The following is an 18,909-nucleotide window of genomic DNA, read 5'->3' as shown; positions in this document are numbered from 1 at the left end:
AAAAATCATTTAGAAACTAAACCAACAAGCATCAGAGTTGTGTCACTGAAGTAGAACTTGAGTAAAGGGAATGACTTCAGCAGACTAAACAAAGAATGATGGTGAAATTCCACCGTGGGAGCCTAATGAAGAAATAAAGAAAGAAACCCAGATTGGAAAAATGTACAATAATAGCTTGGTAACTGTTCAAAGTCAATAAAGAAAGCAAGAAATGCAAGCAAAGTAAGCAACCAACCTCCAAAAAACAAAAGCAGCAACTTTGCACAGAGACAGAGAGAGAGAGATTCAGAGAATGGTGGGGTGGAAGTAAAATTGCTAAATTAGTAGGGAGAGAGTAGAGGGGGGGCCCACAGGCAAGAGAAGCAGGAAGTGAAATTGCAACCACAAGCTGGGCCTATGGCCCCCAGAGCGCCAACGCCAACTAACAAGGCGAATACCATTGCAATTAGTTTGGTTCTATGAGGGTAGTTTTGTAAATTAATTCATGCAAATAATTTTTCTGCATTAAATAGGCCCTGCGTTACCTTACTATTTGCCAGAAGTTCCGGATTGGGCTTCCCATTTTATATTTACTGTAAGGAAAATTGTGCAACATGACAAAAATTACACCCTATCCATTCTGGATAATTCCCTAACCATTATTGCTTGGCTGGCCAAAATCAATTATAAAAGAAAAATATTCTTTTTTTTTTTTCTTTTTTTATCCAAAATTGAGAGCTTCTCTTGTACTCTCAAATCTTTCTCTTACCTATTTGATATATATATATATATATATATATACAAATATATAAAATTTTGCCAACAGTTTTTTATCCACAATAAACTGGTACAAACGATTAAAAAAAAAAAAAAAAAAAAAAAAACCAGTGGTGCACTCCAGATTGTGTAAGACTGGGACGCACTATAGCAGATTTATATATATATATATATATATACACATACCTATATTTAGAGTATTTTGCCATTGAGGATTTGCATCTTCAGGTGACTCTTTTTAGTACTTGTTTATGTTTATCTTTCATCACAACCATTCATTAGAAAACTATCCAATTCAATAATCAAAATGAATGACAAATCAATTAACATGTCACATGATTTACATATGTTCATTAAATTTATGTAAATCAATTAAATGTCACATGATTTGCATATGTTCACTAAATTTATCTGCAATACACTTGCTCTTCTATTTCTTTTTTTTTTACCTGAGTTTTTTGTTTGAGATTCCGTTTGGAAAATATTAAAGTTGACAAGGAAAATGATTTTTAGAATTTAGTTTTTTGAAAAATAATTTTTTTCTTAATTTGTTTGGTAAATAATAAAAAAGTTGGGATTCGTAAATAATTAAATTTAACATTGTATAGTAAATTAAAAGTAACTATATATTTCTAAAAAATTCAAAACTATTTTCTTTGAAATTTTTAAAATAACACTTATATATATGAGAACAACTATATTTTTCTATCTAACAATAAATATCCAAACAAAATAAAATTATTACTTTCCTAAAAGAATTAAATTCACACTCACTTTCCTTCTATCCAAACATGCTGTGAGTTCTTTCAAGATTTGATATTTTTATGATGGATACAAGCTACCTCCAAAGTTTCTTTTCAAACTTAGACAATTGCTAAATTAGCTTTTACAGTGGACACACACTAATATAAAGAGATTTTACCATCAATAAAAAGATAAGAGGGAACAGAGAACTTCAAGTGGGAGAAATTAAATCAATCATTCAAAAAGAAGACTTTGATACTAAGCTGTATAAAAAGAAACCAGGAATTTCACTTTTGAAGGAAATTCAAACATGAGAGCAAATACCCCGTCTATGAGGAACGAGAAGTGCAAAATCAGTGATATCTAATTTTAAAGTGCAACTTGTAGAAGTTGCAATTAGGACACCATACAATCAAATTCTAAGAGATAGTAACCACCATGAGAAAACAGAGAATGATCTAACAGTAGAAGCACAGAATCATAACTCATATTGACTTTTGGCAGCATTAACACAACAAATAGGACGCTGGCAAATGGAATTTTTCTCAACTAACTCAAGAATTACTGCAAGACAAGGACACATCTCTGCCAGATTTGGAACTCAAACAAAACGTCGGTGATTGACGAGCGATGAAGAACATGAGTTTAGTGTAGGAGTGGGCATGGATTGGGTTGGTTCAGTTTTGGACCGAAATACAATCCAATCCATACATATCGATTTTTCTAATTTACAATCCAAACAAAACCATTAAAGTATTAAATCCAAACCAAACCAAACCATTTATGATCGGTTTGGTTTGGATTGGTTGATCGGTTTAAAACTTACTAATTTATAAATATATAATACAAATAAAAAATTTTCCAAATTTAAAATATAAATAATAAATTATAATTATCCAAACATAAAATGCAATTAGAATAATACAACATAGTCTACAATGGAAAATAAAGAAGAAAATATAGCAAATGATACACATCATGCACTTTTTAAATAGCAAACATTAATGTTATCATCTCACTCCTATAAAATCAAATTAAAATTGTTAGAACAAATAATGTAAAATAATACATTCGTCAAAATTCATTCACTCAAGAATCAATGCATAATTCCTTTTTTTTTTTTAACCTTAAAATTTTGGTAAATCATAAGTCAACCAACGTTGACAGATTCACTAATTTTAGTTGATGCTGTAAGCTCTACAAAGATTAAAACAATAAAATTAGCAATAAATTATATTTAAATATATATATATATTATGGTGATAGTGATGGACTGGTGGCAGGCGGTAACAAAGTAAATGTTTAGTTTAGGATTATAATTTACAATTTGATTTGAGATTTGAGATATGAGAATGTAAAAGAAAAAAAAAATATATATATATATATACATATTATAAATCAATATATAAAAATGGAAAAAAATTAAAAATTAATATATAAAAATGAAAAAAATATACTAAAATTAATATATAAAAATAAAAATAATAAAAAATATATAATTTTTTAGTTATATAATATATTATTTGGATTGGATTTATATTTCCAATCCATAACCAATCAAATCCATACAATTTATAATATTTTGAACCCAATCCAATCCAATTGATGTAAAAATCAAATCCAAACCGTTAAAAATGGATTGGATTGGACGGATTGAACGGGTTGGATTGGATTTTGCCCACCCCTAGTTTAGTGGACATCTGCAAAAGAAATGTCGTATTCCATGGAAGACCAAAGGAACTCAAACAAAAGAAAAAGAAATAGAAAAACACATGAATTGCACATAAATTTAGTAAAAATATTATTGATGTATCAATCATGATTATTAAATTGGATAGTTTTTAAATGAATGGCTGTGATAAAAAAGTAAATATAAACAAAGATCGAAATAAAAACTAATAAAGGATCCAAATCCTATAATAATTAAATATCTCTTAATTGTATGAAGCTTGAGTGTACATTTAATATGTCATAACCGAACATCTTAGACATAATTGGTACATTGTAATTGATTTTTATTTTTTTTTAAATTGTTCATAATTGGTGCATTAATGTAATTGATTTTTTTTTTTTTTTTTTGGTTCAGTAATATGAAGTTGAATTATAAATACGAAAAGGTTCAACTGTTGAAGGAGGGATATATATTCAGCTGTGTCAAGAGGTAATTTGGTTATGGACAAAAAAAATGACATTGGACCACTTATAGGGTTGTAAAGACCTTACTATTCAAAGCTTATAGCCTACTCCCTTCAACCATTATTTTTAATCTTCTTATTTTATTTTTTGATAACCCAAGAAAATCTTATTTTCACATGATGTAATTAAATGAGAAATCGGCAATAAATTAAGACTTTGCAAGTTGCAAATTTTTACAAGTAAATGGCGAAAGAAACTATTTCCACCTCAATAAACGTACAAACAAACAAAAAGCCAACAGCTCAAATATATAAACATACATACAGACTTAAAAAATAAAAAAATAGAAAAAGACTGATTGCCTTCTTTTTATATATGTTATGAAGAAGTTCAAGACATGCATGGAGATTCTCAACCTTTTGTTGAACTAATTAATTGCTCAAACAGCCTTAAAAAAGTGATATTTTTTTCCAAGAATCCAAATTCAAAATATGAATTACATCAGATTATATGGCGAATTGAATAAACTACAAATATTGCCAATTTGGACAATTTGTAATCATATTAGGAAATTACTACAATATTTAAATATTGTTTAAGATAATTTTTGCTTATGCTTCATCAAAGTTCCAGCTTTTTCAACAGAACTTCCTGTAAAGCTTCATTTCTTAGGCTTTAGGTAAAAGCTTGTTTGAAATCTTGAAACTCTTCCAGATAGCTATACGCTTGCACCTTCCAAAATCAGCATTTGAAAAACCATGCCAAACAAGAACTTAGCTAACTAGGGTGGAAGATGCTAAGTAGCAGATCACTAGCTAGGATATGCCTCATCAACATAGATTAATGGAGGCTTTATTTTTAGTAATGATATGAGAAATTTAAGAGAATAATAAAGAAATTAAATTAAGAAGTTTAATCAAGGGCATTTTGGTTTTCCTTCCTTGGTCTTCCAGTTATTGTAGCAAGAACAAGCTTCCTTGTGTGCATATGTACCAGGAGGAACACAGCGACACTTTGCGCAGCATTTTTGGCAGAAGAACATGCATGGATCTTTGTGCTTTGTGCCCTTGCAACGATTTTTGCATTTCCCAAAGCATGCTGCAGTATACACCAAACAAGTTTTACAAAAATGTTTATAAACATATTCTTCTTTTTTTTTTTTTTTTTTTTTTTTTTTGGTAATGTTTTTTAAATGGAACTTCATTGTCTCATTTCTAAAGCATTTAGCAAAATTAAACCCATGAAGTATTTCTAAGCCCAAAACCAATAATACTAATACTAAAAATAATGTACCTGAAGGTCCAGGTTGTCTGCCAGCATAATAAGCCTGCTCACCAAAAACATAACCCAAAATAAACAGAGGGACAATTACTATTAGATTTAATATTCATAAGCGAATTTAAAGACTATAAAACAAATTATTTCCACGTATCAATCTAATGTGAAACGGACTATATATATATATATATATACATATATGTATATATGCACATACCTGAGCCATTTCGGAGAAAACAACCAAAAAAAGGAGAGAAAACACGAGAAAAAGGAGAGAGGTTGAAGGACGAGGAGCAGCCATTTTTGTGTGTGAGTGCTTGAATACTAGGAGGTACTTTTGACAAAACAAAACGAGACTATGGGGTTTATTTATAGGGTAGTTTACAAGTTGTATTTTTTTTTTCTAATATTCTGAGATCTAAATTTGGATATTATTGATGTGGGTGTTTTGATTGGGAAATGATGGAAAGGGGAATAGAAAGCGTGGATCAAGTCATGGAATATCGCACAGAGAGAGAGAGAGAGAGAGAGAGAGAGAGAGAGAGAGAGAGAGCGATGAACGCGGCGTGTCTGTCTCTCTTAATTAATTCGTCAACTTCACCATGTTACTCCTACTTAACTATTTCCTCTTTTTGTTTTTTTAAAGCTCATTTTTAAACTTAATTTCTTCTTCTTTTGGAACCTAGTAACATTTGTAGATCCTTTGGATTTTCTTTGAAAAAAGAAACAAATAAGAAAGAAAACAAACATACAAAGTATAAGAATTATAAGAACAATATTAAAGTTTCTATTTTCCATGCAAAGAAGTATGAGAGATTTTTTATATCACATAAATAACAGTCTTTTACCCCAAAAGAAAATATATATTCTATATTATTAACAATTTAATTTGGTATGAAAAATTATTTGGTATGTGAAATTAATATACAAATAGAATAGCTATTTCATAAAATTAATCATTCTTATGTTTTGTATATTTAAAATTTTTTATTCTATAAGAATATTTATTCTATTTTAAAAAATAGTTACTTATTTTAAAAAGTTTGTATTGCTCATCTTAAAAGATAAATATCATTATAATATTTTAAAATATAATTAAATCGAGATTGATTATCCTAAAACATATAAACAACCATAAAATTAAATCTTTATTTCATTTTTACCAAAATATGATATTTTTGAAAAGGAAAAGAACAATTATAAAAGTTAAAAATTGACTCTAATTCAATATAATAATAAGACATACATATATATATATATATATATATATATATCAATGAAAATATATATTTCTTTTCCTTCTTTTTTCCCTATGAATAGATGTATATTCCAATTCTATCAGAATAATATACCAAATGTTCCCTAACTTTTATCACATTTTAATTATTGGTACCAGTAGTTTTTTTTTCCATCAATAATGTTTGCATGTGCATGTTCCATTAATAGAACTTAAATGCGTTTAGAGGGTTCTGCCTCATGATCTAAATCAATAATATTAATTATTTATATTAGTGAAATAGAGTATAAAAATATATATAGAAGCTAGCATATTCGATCTCAATTATTTCTTCTAAAAAAATTAATTCAACATAAAAAATTAGTGTACATATATATACATATATCACCGACTTTTAATTAATAATTAAACCCTCATAAAAAGAAATCATTAAAATCATAATCAATGATTTTCTGTTTGGGTACCCTGTTATGGTGGCAATAATTCCAAAGCTTTCCATCATTTTTCTATCTCTTTTATAGAAAAATTGACGACGTCAATCGATTCAAAACCTCTGTCCGTCGGCTCTAAGTTACCATATAAAACTTCAAAGACAAATAAATAAATAAATAAAGGACTTGTGTAAATACAATATACCAAGATTTATTATTATTATTATTATTATTATTATTTACATTACCAAACTAGTTGGGCAAATTTTAAATTTTAGAAAATGAGTATATGGCGCTTCTTACCTGTAAGAGCAATTTTTAAAATTTCATCTATGCATATATCCTATATTTATATACAGTTTTGCTACCGTGGGTGGACAATGTGGTTTATATACAGTTTTGTTGCCGCGGATGGACAATGTGGTCAAAGGGCAACAAGTAAACTCTTGACTCCATTTTACAACAATGTGGTCAAAGGGTAACAAGTAAACTCTTGACTCCGTTTTACAAAACTGTGCGAGAATTTTTTGTCACCTATAAAAATTTGGATGTGGTTGCCTTCTATAACAAAATTATATAGCCCATCAACTCATAATCATCCATATATTCTATGTAATCTTATAATTATAAATGGTTGTCACCTATTAAATGGTGACCACCTTCCCCCATAATAATATTTTCATATATATCACCTATAAAAATTTATAATGATAATAATAAAACTAAGAAAATTATTAAGTAAAATTGACTTATTTAATAAGCTTTATATATGCATCTACATGTAGAAGATCATAAATTTTTAAAAAATTGATTTAATGTCTCATTTACCTATTCAATATTATGTTGATAATTTTTATCATTATATCTTTAGACAGAATATCAAAAAACCATCATTTTTAACGTCATTAATTTGGACTAAGTTAATCATTTTAGATCAGGTACTTTTAACAGCAACTATTAATACGTGAAAACAACTTAAATTCCAGATGATCGGTAAAATAAAGGAAGATAGTTATATATATATATATGTATGTAATATAATTATAAAATATAAATTAATAATAAACTATTGTTGCGTGTACCAACTCTTTTACCGATGTTTTGATTATTAACTAATGTGATAAACCTAAATGGCACACAAATTGATGTAATCTAAATGCATGCAAAAATAAACAAACAACTATTATATGGTGTGGCATATAAATGATGTGAAGACCCGAATCCAACCTAGACCCGAATCCAACCTATAACCACATGCATAATTCATCAACTCCTAGAACAACTAAATTTAACTGTCTTCGTGGAACTATGTGCAAAACCAATATATTTTTTTCCGATAAATGTCTAGAACTCCAATCTATGTATATACACATACACATAAGTTGTCTTTCAACCAATTATCAAGTTTTCTGGCATTTGCATGTGAGGCTTATTGTTTTCTGCAAAAGATCCCGGTATGGACCATGGTGATTGCGTATATACTTTTAGTCAAAAACCTTCAAAGAAAAGCTACGTACCACCTAATACACATCCATGTACGGCTCTCCAATTCAGGATTATAGATATATATATATATATATATATATATATATATATATATATATTATGAAACAAGCTATCAATTGGCACTCAAATTAAATATATAGAAAGTAATTATCTTATAATTCATTCCTTAACTCATTATAACTCAAATATTGCAATTTCAGTAAAGTAATTATCTTATAATTCATTCCTTAACTCATCATAACTCAAATATTGCAATTTCAGTAGCTTATAATATTATTAAAAGCAAAACATTTATTATTGTAGTAGCAAATTAATTAATTATTCAACTTGATTATTGATTGCTTGGGACAAAACGAGTCATACATACTTAGTTTACATTTACATTTCAACGCTACTAATTTCTTAATTATTATTATATTAAGAACATCACTATTTTAGAATTTCTTGTAGAACGTACGTGCTATCGATGTCCATTTCATTGGATTCACAAAAGTCCTTGCTTTTTCTATATTTGTTAAAGGATTAATCGTTAAAAGCACCTTTTATTTTTTTTCTAATTTTTTTGGAAAATGGGCAATAACAGGATCGATATGTCAAAAACCTGCATCTTTATTACCATTTTAAAGCTCTTTAGCTGGTGATATATTAAAGCACAATTTATTTATTTATTTTTTCTTCTAAAAGTATCAAGCTTGTATTACCATTTTAAAACTCTTTAGCTGGTGATATATTAAAGCACAATTTATTTATTTATTTTTTCTTCTAAAAGTTCAAGCTTGTAAAGGACAAATTTTTAAGGTACCTTGATATCATAAACGGAAATCTGCCGCACGTCTGGACTAATAAAAGGGTGAACAATTTTATTTTATTTTATTTTTTTATTCACATTTTCACTTTAGTCTAAATTTTTATTCGATATCACATACACACATATAGAGATTTGCTATGAAGTGAGATTTCTCACACGGTATGAAGTGAGATGCCGTTTACTCTAATTTCGGTTTGATTTGGCACTGTATACTTACTGAAACGGTGTGTGCGATGCCATTTGAAAAAAAAAAAAAAAAATTCTGGCAGAAGAGAAGAGAACCCACGTGCCTGGCACCCTGTTTCAACAAAAAAAAAAAAAAGAAAAAAAAAAAGAAAAGAAAAAACTGTGCAGAGAAGAGAACCCACGGTGTAGAGAAGAGAAGAAGAACCCATGGTGCAGAGAAGAACCCACGCCCAGCAGCTCCAGCTCCAAACCAGATCCACCAGCCGCAAGCACCTCCAGCTTTCAGGTTCCTTCTCTTCCTCTCTCAATCTGCATTTTTCGGTCTTCCTCTCTCAGCTGCCCCCCTATGCTTAGATTTTTCAATCTAGGATCTTACTGGTGTGATTAATTTAGTGGGTTTTTTCTATTTTGATGCTGAATTTCCATCCTATGCTTAGATTTTTCGATCTGAATGCCTTTTGAATCAGTTTTGCTTATCAAGGTATGTACATTTACAACTAAAGATTGTTAAGAGATTTATTTGTGGTACCAAAATTTTGAGAAAAGGGAAAAGGAATAGACATTTATCTATCATGCCATGTGTGTGAAAACAGCCATTTCCATTAAAGACTACAGATTCAAAAAGGGCTTTGAGATTGTAAGGTCTCCAAGCCAGTTGGTCCAATTGCAATGCTCTTATTCTCAAAGTATTGCTTTCCATTGCTTCTCTAGGAAGAGATTACTGTAATTGGCGAACGTAAAACCTAAACAGCATGCCATACCATTCTTACAATTTTATAAATTTGGTGGAACACCATTTTACTGATTTTTATTTATTTATTTATTTATTTATTTATTTTGGTGTAGATTTTTTTTCATATTACTGCGATCGTGCATGGCTAGTAATTAGCTTTGCATGGAGGCACTTTTGGGTTTTAATCTTATAAACAATGTTATACTCTAAATAGGGCGTGGATGTTTATTTATGGGTCTTGCTGGTGTTATGCGATAAATATTTTCTTGCGCTCAGCTAATTATCAGTTTAGTAAGATTTCTAGTTTTAATTGCTATAAATTTCATTGTCATATGTCAAAGATTTTGCTGGTGTTATGCGATAAATATTTTCTTGCACTCAGCTTATTTTGAGTTTAGGAAGATTTCTGGTTTTAATTGCTATAAATCTAATTGTCATATGTCAAAATTTAGGGTAGACTGTTTACATCTATTATGGTTATCGGGATAACTATCTGATTGTGATAATATATTTAAATGTTTATAGTTGAAGGAATTTAGAAGGGAAAAAATACACCACCTCTTTACTAGTAAAAATGTTCTTTTATTCAACAAAGGATACCAACAATTTCTGTCATTGTATTTCCTGAATAGACATAGAGCTATGTGAATGACATAAGTTAAATTTGCTTGCAGCAATATGCAAATGAGAGTGGAACTCAAGTGTACACTCCACAAGTTGTAGAAGAAAGAAAGCCAAAGGTTAAACAAGAATTTCAAACAATTGAAGAGGCTTTCCAATTTTACAATGCATATGCAAGAGAATGTGGATTTAGTGCAAGAATGAGTACTAGCAAGAGAAAAGAAAAAACAAATGAGCTAATATGGAAACAATTTGTGTTTTAAGGAAGGAGAGACGAATGAATATTATCAAAAGAATGAAAAACATATAATTGAAAGATCTGGTGAAAGGAATCGAGGATTAGTTCGAGTTGGCTGCAAAGCTAAGATGACAGTGGTTAAGAGTCAAATAGGGCCAAATTGGATTATTAACCAATTTGTAGAAGAGTATAACCATGCACTTGCTACTCCAAACAAGATACATATGTTAAGATCTCATAGAGTTGTATCAGCTGCAAAAAGAGTTTTGAGCCAACAATTATCAGAAGCAAATATTCCAATGTGTCAACAAATAAGGGTGTTGGAAATAGAAGCTGGTGGTCCTCAAAATATAGAATGTGTTGAGAAAGATATAAGAAACTATGGATAGAGGATGAGAGATGATAAAAAAGATAATGATGCATAATTGTTAATTGAATTTTTTTTCTTCCGATGAAGAAAAAAATCTAGCCTTTTACTTTAAGTATGAACTCGATGAAGAAAGCAGGCTTGTTAGATGCTTCTGGGCAGATCCTTTTGCAAGGAGATCGTATCCTTTCTTTGGTGATGTAGTAGTATTTGACACAACTTACAACACGAATAAATACGATATGATATTTGCTCCATTGGCAAAAGTAAACCATAATGGTCAGACTGTCATTTTTGGATGTGCTTTGTTGAGTGGTGAAAAGACAGAATCTTTTATTTGGTTATTCAATCAATTGTTGGATGCAATGCCAAGGGGTGTACCTCAAGTGATTATTACGAATCAAGATCTTGCAATGACTAAGACCATTTCTCAAGTTCTTCCATCAACTTGTCATCGATACTGTATCTGTCTTATTTTGAATAAATTTTCAAAGAAGATAAATACGCTAGTTTATCGGGATAACTATCATTGGTTCAAAAATATAATTTTGAACTCTGAGACCGTTGAAGAGTTTGAAAGTAGAAGAGTTTGAAAGTAGTTGGGTTGAGTTGTTGAAGAATACTAATTTGGAAGATAATACATGGCTGCGCCAATTGTATGAAATTCGCAACAAGTGGGTTCCTATTTATTTTAATCATATCTTCAATGCAAGAATGTTAAGTAGTCAAAGAGCAGAAAGTTCACATGCATTTTTCAAAAGGCACATTTCAAACAAAAATTCATTGATGGACTTTATTATACACTTTAATAGAGCTGTTAATCATCAAAGACATGATGAGTTAGTTGCAGATCATATTGATGTGAATGAGCAACCAAAGTTGAAAACTATGTGCCCAATGGAGACACAAATGGTGAAAATATACACAGAGAGAAATTTTAAAATTTTTCAAGATAAGTTATTTGCGAGTTCTGCATATTTCTTAAGTTGCACATTTGAGGATGATGATTCGATGCTTTATAGTGTGCAGAAGGCTGGTGAAAGTTGTTCATCAAGAAGTAGACAACTTGACTATAATAAACTTTTAGATTTTGTGTCATGCAATTGTAGGCTATTTAACTTTAATGGCATCCTATGTAGACATATATTAGCTTACTTTCGAATTAAACAAGTCATGTTTTTGCCAAGCGAATACATTCTTAGGAGATGGACAAAACGTACAAAAATTGATGAAGTGTGGGATAATAATGGTCAAGCAATGAATGACCAAGATGATATGTCATTGGTGACTAGGCATGTAAGTTTATCTCGAGCTTGTTCTAATTTAATTGATGATGCATCTCTCATAGTTGAAGATACCAAATTCCTTTTGAATGAGATTGAATTGCTATGTGGTAAAATTAAAGAAATAAATGGTGATGGAATGTTAGTGCCAAAAACAAATAGCAAAAGAAGTACACAAGAGCTTCCAAGTATTAGTAATCCATCACATGTGAGATCAAAAAGATGTGGAAAAAGATTTAAAAGAGATGTCAATTTCAAAATCACGACTTTGTCAAGGATGTGGACTTCGTGGACAGCAATACGATAAAAGGAATTGTCCTTGATTGCAAGAAAGGTAAATATATGAGATTCTCTCTTAGAAATATATATTAAGCAAGAAAGATCATGTTTATTAGTATTAATTATATATATATATAAGATAATTTTATTCATATAATTTTTCAGCTTTGTAATATATATTTTATTTTTTTATCATATAGATCCACAATGTATGATCAGGACATCAATTCCAATTCGGCAAGTGAAGATGATGATTTAACTTCTCATGCTGGTAATTTCGTATATATGCCTAAACATAAGCTTTTTATTATGCTGGTAATTTGAATCCTTTTAATGTTATTTTTTTATAGGATCAAATTTACATAGTGCTAAAACATCATAATTGTCATATCGTGAAGAGCAGCAGGACCATGGAGATTGTCATATCGTGAAGGCTGGTTGTATGAAAACTATGTGTAATGTACGAGAACTATGTGTAATGTGTGGCCGATTATAATTTTTCTTTTCTTTTTGTAGTTTTTTAAACATATTTTGATCTCTTTCCTCTCACTCTTTATTTCGCTCTCGAAAATTTGTAGCAACTTGAATACGAAAATATTATGAGAATTTTCATTCTTGTTAGGCCTTACCCTTTCCTGGTAGATTACATTAATTTTCATTAATCAAACTTTGTCTAATAAGCAAAAAAGAAAAAAAAGAAGAAGAAAATATTGCTTCAAATTCCTCTAATAATTGTCAAACATACTTTCAAGTGCAAATCATTACATATCATTTCTAATAAATCTACATATTCTTATAAAAATAACAAATTGATATTGTAGCTATAACAATAACATTTAGTAATCTCCATTCATAATCGCTTTTCCTTTGATGTTGCAGTTTTTTTGTCAAGATTCTAAGTAGACACTTGACATTATAATTCAACTCCTTTACATTATTATTTAGACTAGCCATTTCATTAACCAGCATTTCTGTCTCCATTTTGTTCATGTTTCCATGTGTACAATGTATTTCATCATCCCATATAAACTTTCCACAATATTTACCATCCTGCATAACATTCATATAGTTAATAAATAATTGATCATTTAATTTCGCAACACAAGATCATATATAATTTTTTATATTTACCTTATTATTATAGCATTTCCAAAATTTCTATTTGGATTTTTTTTTCCCCGAATGAGATGTCTATAGTTTCATATACCCACCACAAGGACACTTTTGTTGCCAAATACTTTCATTTATACTGGATGTTGACATTGAGGCTGTGCAAATGACAATCACAAACAAAGCTGTGCAAAACACTGTCATAATTTATAGAAATAACTAGAAAAAGCAAACATACTAATACAGAGAACGATGGTGTCAGGATCCATCCAAAATTCCTCACCGGAACCCTAGACAAGCCCTGATCCCAGGAAAATACTACCGAACCTTCAAACGGAAAATCCGGCAGCACTTCCCCTAAGGGTAGGACTAACCAAAAATTTCATGCACTGAAAACACACTTCTATATACATCCCCTTATTCCTCACACGTTACTACAATTTCTTTCCACAAATTTAAAGCACTTCAAAGAATAACAGCAACTCAGTGCATAAATAATAACTACATGTCCAATACAGTATATAGAGCATTATACAAATAAATGTGGAATTAATACGATGAGATAAAGAAGTAATACAAGATGAAGAGGAAAAAAAGAAGAAATACTTCTTGGACTTTCAGCAAAAAACCGAGACGTCGAGTTTGCCCCGGACGATCAATGTCTCCCAACCTAGACCTAGAGGAACGGAATTTAAAAACATGATATGCTAATCATCTCAGTGAGTGACCATATCTACTGAACACCTTTAATATTAATAATATAACAAATAAAGGAATTTAATTAATATCAACAATTAAATAAATAAATAATAATAACAATTGAAGTGATATTTTCTCTCAAAACCCTCACTATTCACTCTGTTGGAAATGTTCCCCTTTTAAAACATTTTCACAAAATCCGATATTCGTGTTTCCCGAAAACCAAGGGATCAATTAATTTAATAAACAATAGATAAATACCCCAAATATAAATAAAATGTAATAAAATATAATAAACAATTTTTGAATACTTTGGGGTTTGAAATTTCTATCTGAAAATTTATACTTGACGCACCACACCATATACCAGTGATGCCCTCCGATACCCAGCGTCCCGAGCACCGACTGGCGGGGAGATTAAAGAGAGAAACTTACATACGGCACTTCGGCGTCCCGACAGTACTGCTGCTAAAACTGTCATCCCGGCCAAGGAGGGGGGCGGCTATGTGCACTATAAAACTTGCCTACCCTCAGTCCAATGGCAACTCATGGGAGACATAATAACTTGTGCGCTAACCACATATACACCGGAACACCAATACTGTATGAGTACGTCTAAAATGATTATTAAATTAATTATTACTGTACTGATTTTTCAAAAATTACTGTGGAAAATATACCAATATTCAATTTCACAATCCCACATATTTTCCTTTAACATACCCAGTATGAAACCATCGATAACAATATAAAAATAAGTTTTCTCAAATCACAAAATCCATCAAATAATATTCCACAGGCATAATTATAAAATTTAAAACACCAATTAAACAAATAATTTTCTTAAAATATTTAAACCAATTATGCCCAAAAATAATATTAAAACCACATACGATTTATTACTGAAAGTACATTGCTCATGCGTAATAAATAAAATTAAATCACCATAATAAAAATCGGGATTTTTGAATAACCCAAAATTTACGTTTAGCACCAACAACATATACGTACTTATAAAACAATAATTTTTCCACAATTATAATTAAATTGCACCATATGAGCATAATTCCAAATATCAATTAAACACCAATTAAATATAATTAATTGGCCCAAAATATTTTTAAAAGTGGGTCACTCACCTGGAATACGCAATTAATCCAAGATCCTCCATGGGATCAATTCCACCACTCACCCGTGCTCCTAGAACAACAACATTACACATCTTAAATAAATTAATATTTTATTCGAGTAAATAATACTCGGTACCCGGGGGCCTAACACAAACGTTATCCAAAATACGCAAATTATATACCGAATCGAAGCTTGAATGACAAGGATTACGAATCCGGTCTTACTTCCAGGAGATCGGACCCGAGGTGGCCGGAATCTCGCCGGAAAGCTTTCGGCCTTTAGAGCCTCGATTCTCCTAAACCGTGGCGAATTGGAGGAAAAGGACACCGGATTTGGATTCAGAGGGTCAGAATTAGTGGAGAGGGACCGGCGATGCAACTGGGTACTCGCCGGAACAGTGATTTCCAGCGAGCTGCCAAGGTCACCGGCAATAATCGCCGGATGCGGCGCGTCCGGTGGCCGATGGCTGAGATTTTGGGGGGTTTTGTAGATCGAGGGGAGAGGGTTCCAACAGGACCGGCGGTGAGGCAAACGGAGGCTGGACGGCGAAGAGATCTGGGTTTGAAAATTTTCGGCCCCTCGCCGGAAAATACGCCGATCACGGCGCGTCGGAGGTCCGATGGCCGTGAAATTTGGTGGGTAGGTCGGAATTCCCATGGGTGAGAGACCGGTCAGGCGCGTGTAGCTTGGGGTGGCTAGAAACTGGGCAAATCGGCGGTGGCCGGTGGTGGAGGGGAAAAATCGCCGTCGCCGGAAAACGCTCCGATCCGGGCGCGACGCCGGTCAGTTGGCCGTGAGATTTGGGTGGTCGGTCGGAAATGGAGAGGCGCTCCTGTCTGGCCGGCGCGTGTGGCCCTCCAGTGGTCAGACGGTGGCCAACCGGTGGTGGCCAGTCGTTTCTCTCTCTCCTCTCTCTCCTTCTCTCTCCTTCCCCCCGTTTTGCCAAAATAAAAACCATCGTGGGTGACACTGTTCACCCATGTGGACCTCTCAGATGTCGACATGTGGCATTTTACTGTTCCCCAATAAAAAATATTAAAATATTACGGTAGTCGGAAAACTTCACACGTCCATAACTTTTTAACCAGATGTCCAATTTAAGCGTGCCGCTAGTCTATGAACTCGTACCGACGAGTACTTTACAACCATACAATAGTCAAAATAAAATTATACAACAATAAAAAGTCAACTCCCGACACCTTTTGGACAGTTTGCACCTCGACTTGTTTTGCCCATAACTTTCAAACCGTAGCTCCATTTTCGACGTGCTACTACTCTACGAACTCATGCCAATGTGTACTTCGTAACGGTATCTCAGTCAACCTAGAATTCTATCCGAATAAAAAAGTCAACTTTTGACCCCTTCGATCAATGGTCAACGGTCAACGGTCAACCTCGGTCAAAGTTGGAAAATTTCCGTTGTACTTTGGAACGGGGTGTTACAGATGGCCTGCACAAACTCCCATAGGTCCAAGTGAAAAATGATCAAGATAATGATGGTATAATGAATAAGTGCAATATAGTATGAAGAACTGTTGTCTAAATGTAAAAGTCAAATAAGAAATTATTCTTATATTTCCACAAACATTTGCTTATATGAAATCAAATTCTTGTATGGAAATTGACCCGCAAATGAATTGACATTTGTCTTAAAATAACACCATTAATATAATTTCGGAGCAACAATTTCTTCAAGCTGTGTGGGTCTGCTTCTGTAAACTAAACTTCTTTATAGCTGTTTCTTAGGTATTACTATTGCCAATGTTTATCTTTAAGGGTATTTCACTATTCCAGTTTGTTTTCTCTTCTCTTTTGCTTCTCACTGGGATGGTTTTATGTAATTTACTATCTCAGTTTACTAAATTGCATGACCATTTATGAATGTAGAATTTTAATATGCATGTAAAGTCACTTCTCTCAACAGCCCACTTGCCATTGCATCTGTCATTTCAAAACTTACATGTTTGTTTTTTTGGCTGATTTTTCCGTTCAGACTAAGATTATGAAAACTGGTTGGCTGTTACTTTTATTGTCTGAGCTGAAATGGTTGGTACTCTTTAGTTAATACACTTCATGTAACATAATTTGAGTTATATGCTTGGTGATAAGTTATTTCCTAGCTTTTACAGTTAGTGGCAATACCTTTAATTTATACCTCTGAATATGGGATATTTTCTCTGTCCATACAATGATTTTGTGGCCTAAAGTAGCGAGTTTGGTTCCATTAGAATGGAAATGTTGCATTTTTCACACTATACGATTTTCCCAGAATTGGTACTAGTACAATTTGTAAAGCTCTAGAACTATTAAAAAAATTAAAACTCAGAAAAAACTCAGAAAACAATTGTCCTGCCATTCAAACTCAGAAAAAAAAATAAATAAAAAAGGCAAATTAAAGTCGAATGAAAGGATGGAAATTCAACATCAAAGTAGAAAAAACACACTAAATTAATCACACCAATCAGATCCTAGATCAAAAAATCTAAGCATAGGTGCTGGCGGCTGGCGGATTTGGTTTACAGCTGAAGCTGCTGGGCGTGGGTTCTTCTCTGCACTGTGGGTTCTTCTTCTCTTCTCTGCACCGTGGGTTCTCTTCTCTGCACAATTTTTTTTTTTTTTTTTTTTTTGGTTGAAAAAGGGTGCCAGGCACGTGGGTTCTCTTCTCTTCTGCCAGAATTTTTTTTTTTTTTTTTTTTTCAAATGGCAGTGCATGTTTCAATAAGTGTGCAGTGCCAAATTAAACGGGAGTTAGAGTAAACGGCATCTCACACCATTACATGTGAGAAATCTCACTTCATAGCCAATCTCCACACACATATATATATATATATACACACTATACACACTTTACAATAGCATTGTAGGCACTAAAATATTTTTTCAAACGGTGTTAATATTTTATTAATTGATATGCGTATAACTTTTAAAAAATGAAAAGTAAAAACTTTAATTAATTAAATATTATTATATTATTTAATAAATAAATTTAAAACTGTAATATTATTGTAACTTTCATATTGCATAGACCAAAAAAAAAAAAAAAGCTTTCTATTTTAACTTATGGGGATAGCTACCCCAAAATGTTTTCTTAACGTTAACATGAAATTATAAATTCGAAGACCAAATGGGTTGTATTTTGAATTTTATATGTAATTCCTCAGTTATATATTTCAAATTTTATAACACTTTAAAGGGAGATTTGAAAGAAATGCGCTCTCTCAGTTGCCAAAAAAATTTAATTAAAAATATCAGATGGAAAAGATTCAGATAAGATATGCCGGCTGCATAGTTTCATATCAGATCAGACCCCTCTTTTGGACATCAAAATGGATAACAAATATCTCAAAAGAGATTAATTTATGCGAA

The 18,909-nt window shown here is 31.5% G+C and overlaps 1 long non-coding RNA gene across 1 annotated transcript; it reads left to right on the top strand.

The window, feature by feature from the left end:
• Positions 1-9,121: 9,121 nt before the first annotated feature.
• On the top strand, positions 9,122-13,218 carry LOC125422104 (uncharacterized). The gene is made up of 4 exons (XR_009638609.1): positions 9,122-9,368; positions 10,490-12,658; positions 12,804-12,874; positions 12,954-13,218. It is a non-coding gene; the product is annotated as an uncharacterized LOC125422104 (long non-coding RNA).
• The last annotated feature ends 5,691 nt before the right edge of the window (positions 13,219-18,909 follow it).

This window comes from Ziziphus jujuba, chromosome 4 (assembly GCF_031755915.1).
Source record: "Ziziphus jujuba cultivar Dongzao chromosome 4, ASM3175591v1".
Lineage (NCBI taxonomy): Eukaryota > Viridiplantae > Streptophyta > Magnoliopsida > Rosales > Rhamnaceae > Ziziphus > Ziziphus jujuba.
This window is presented reverse-complemented; position numbering and strand designations above follow the sequence as displayed.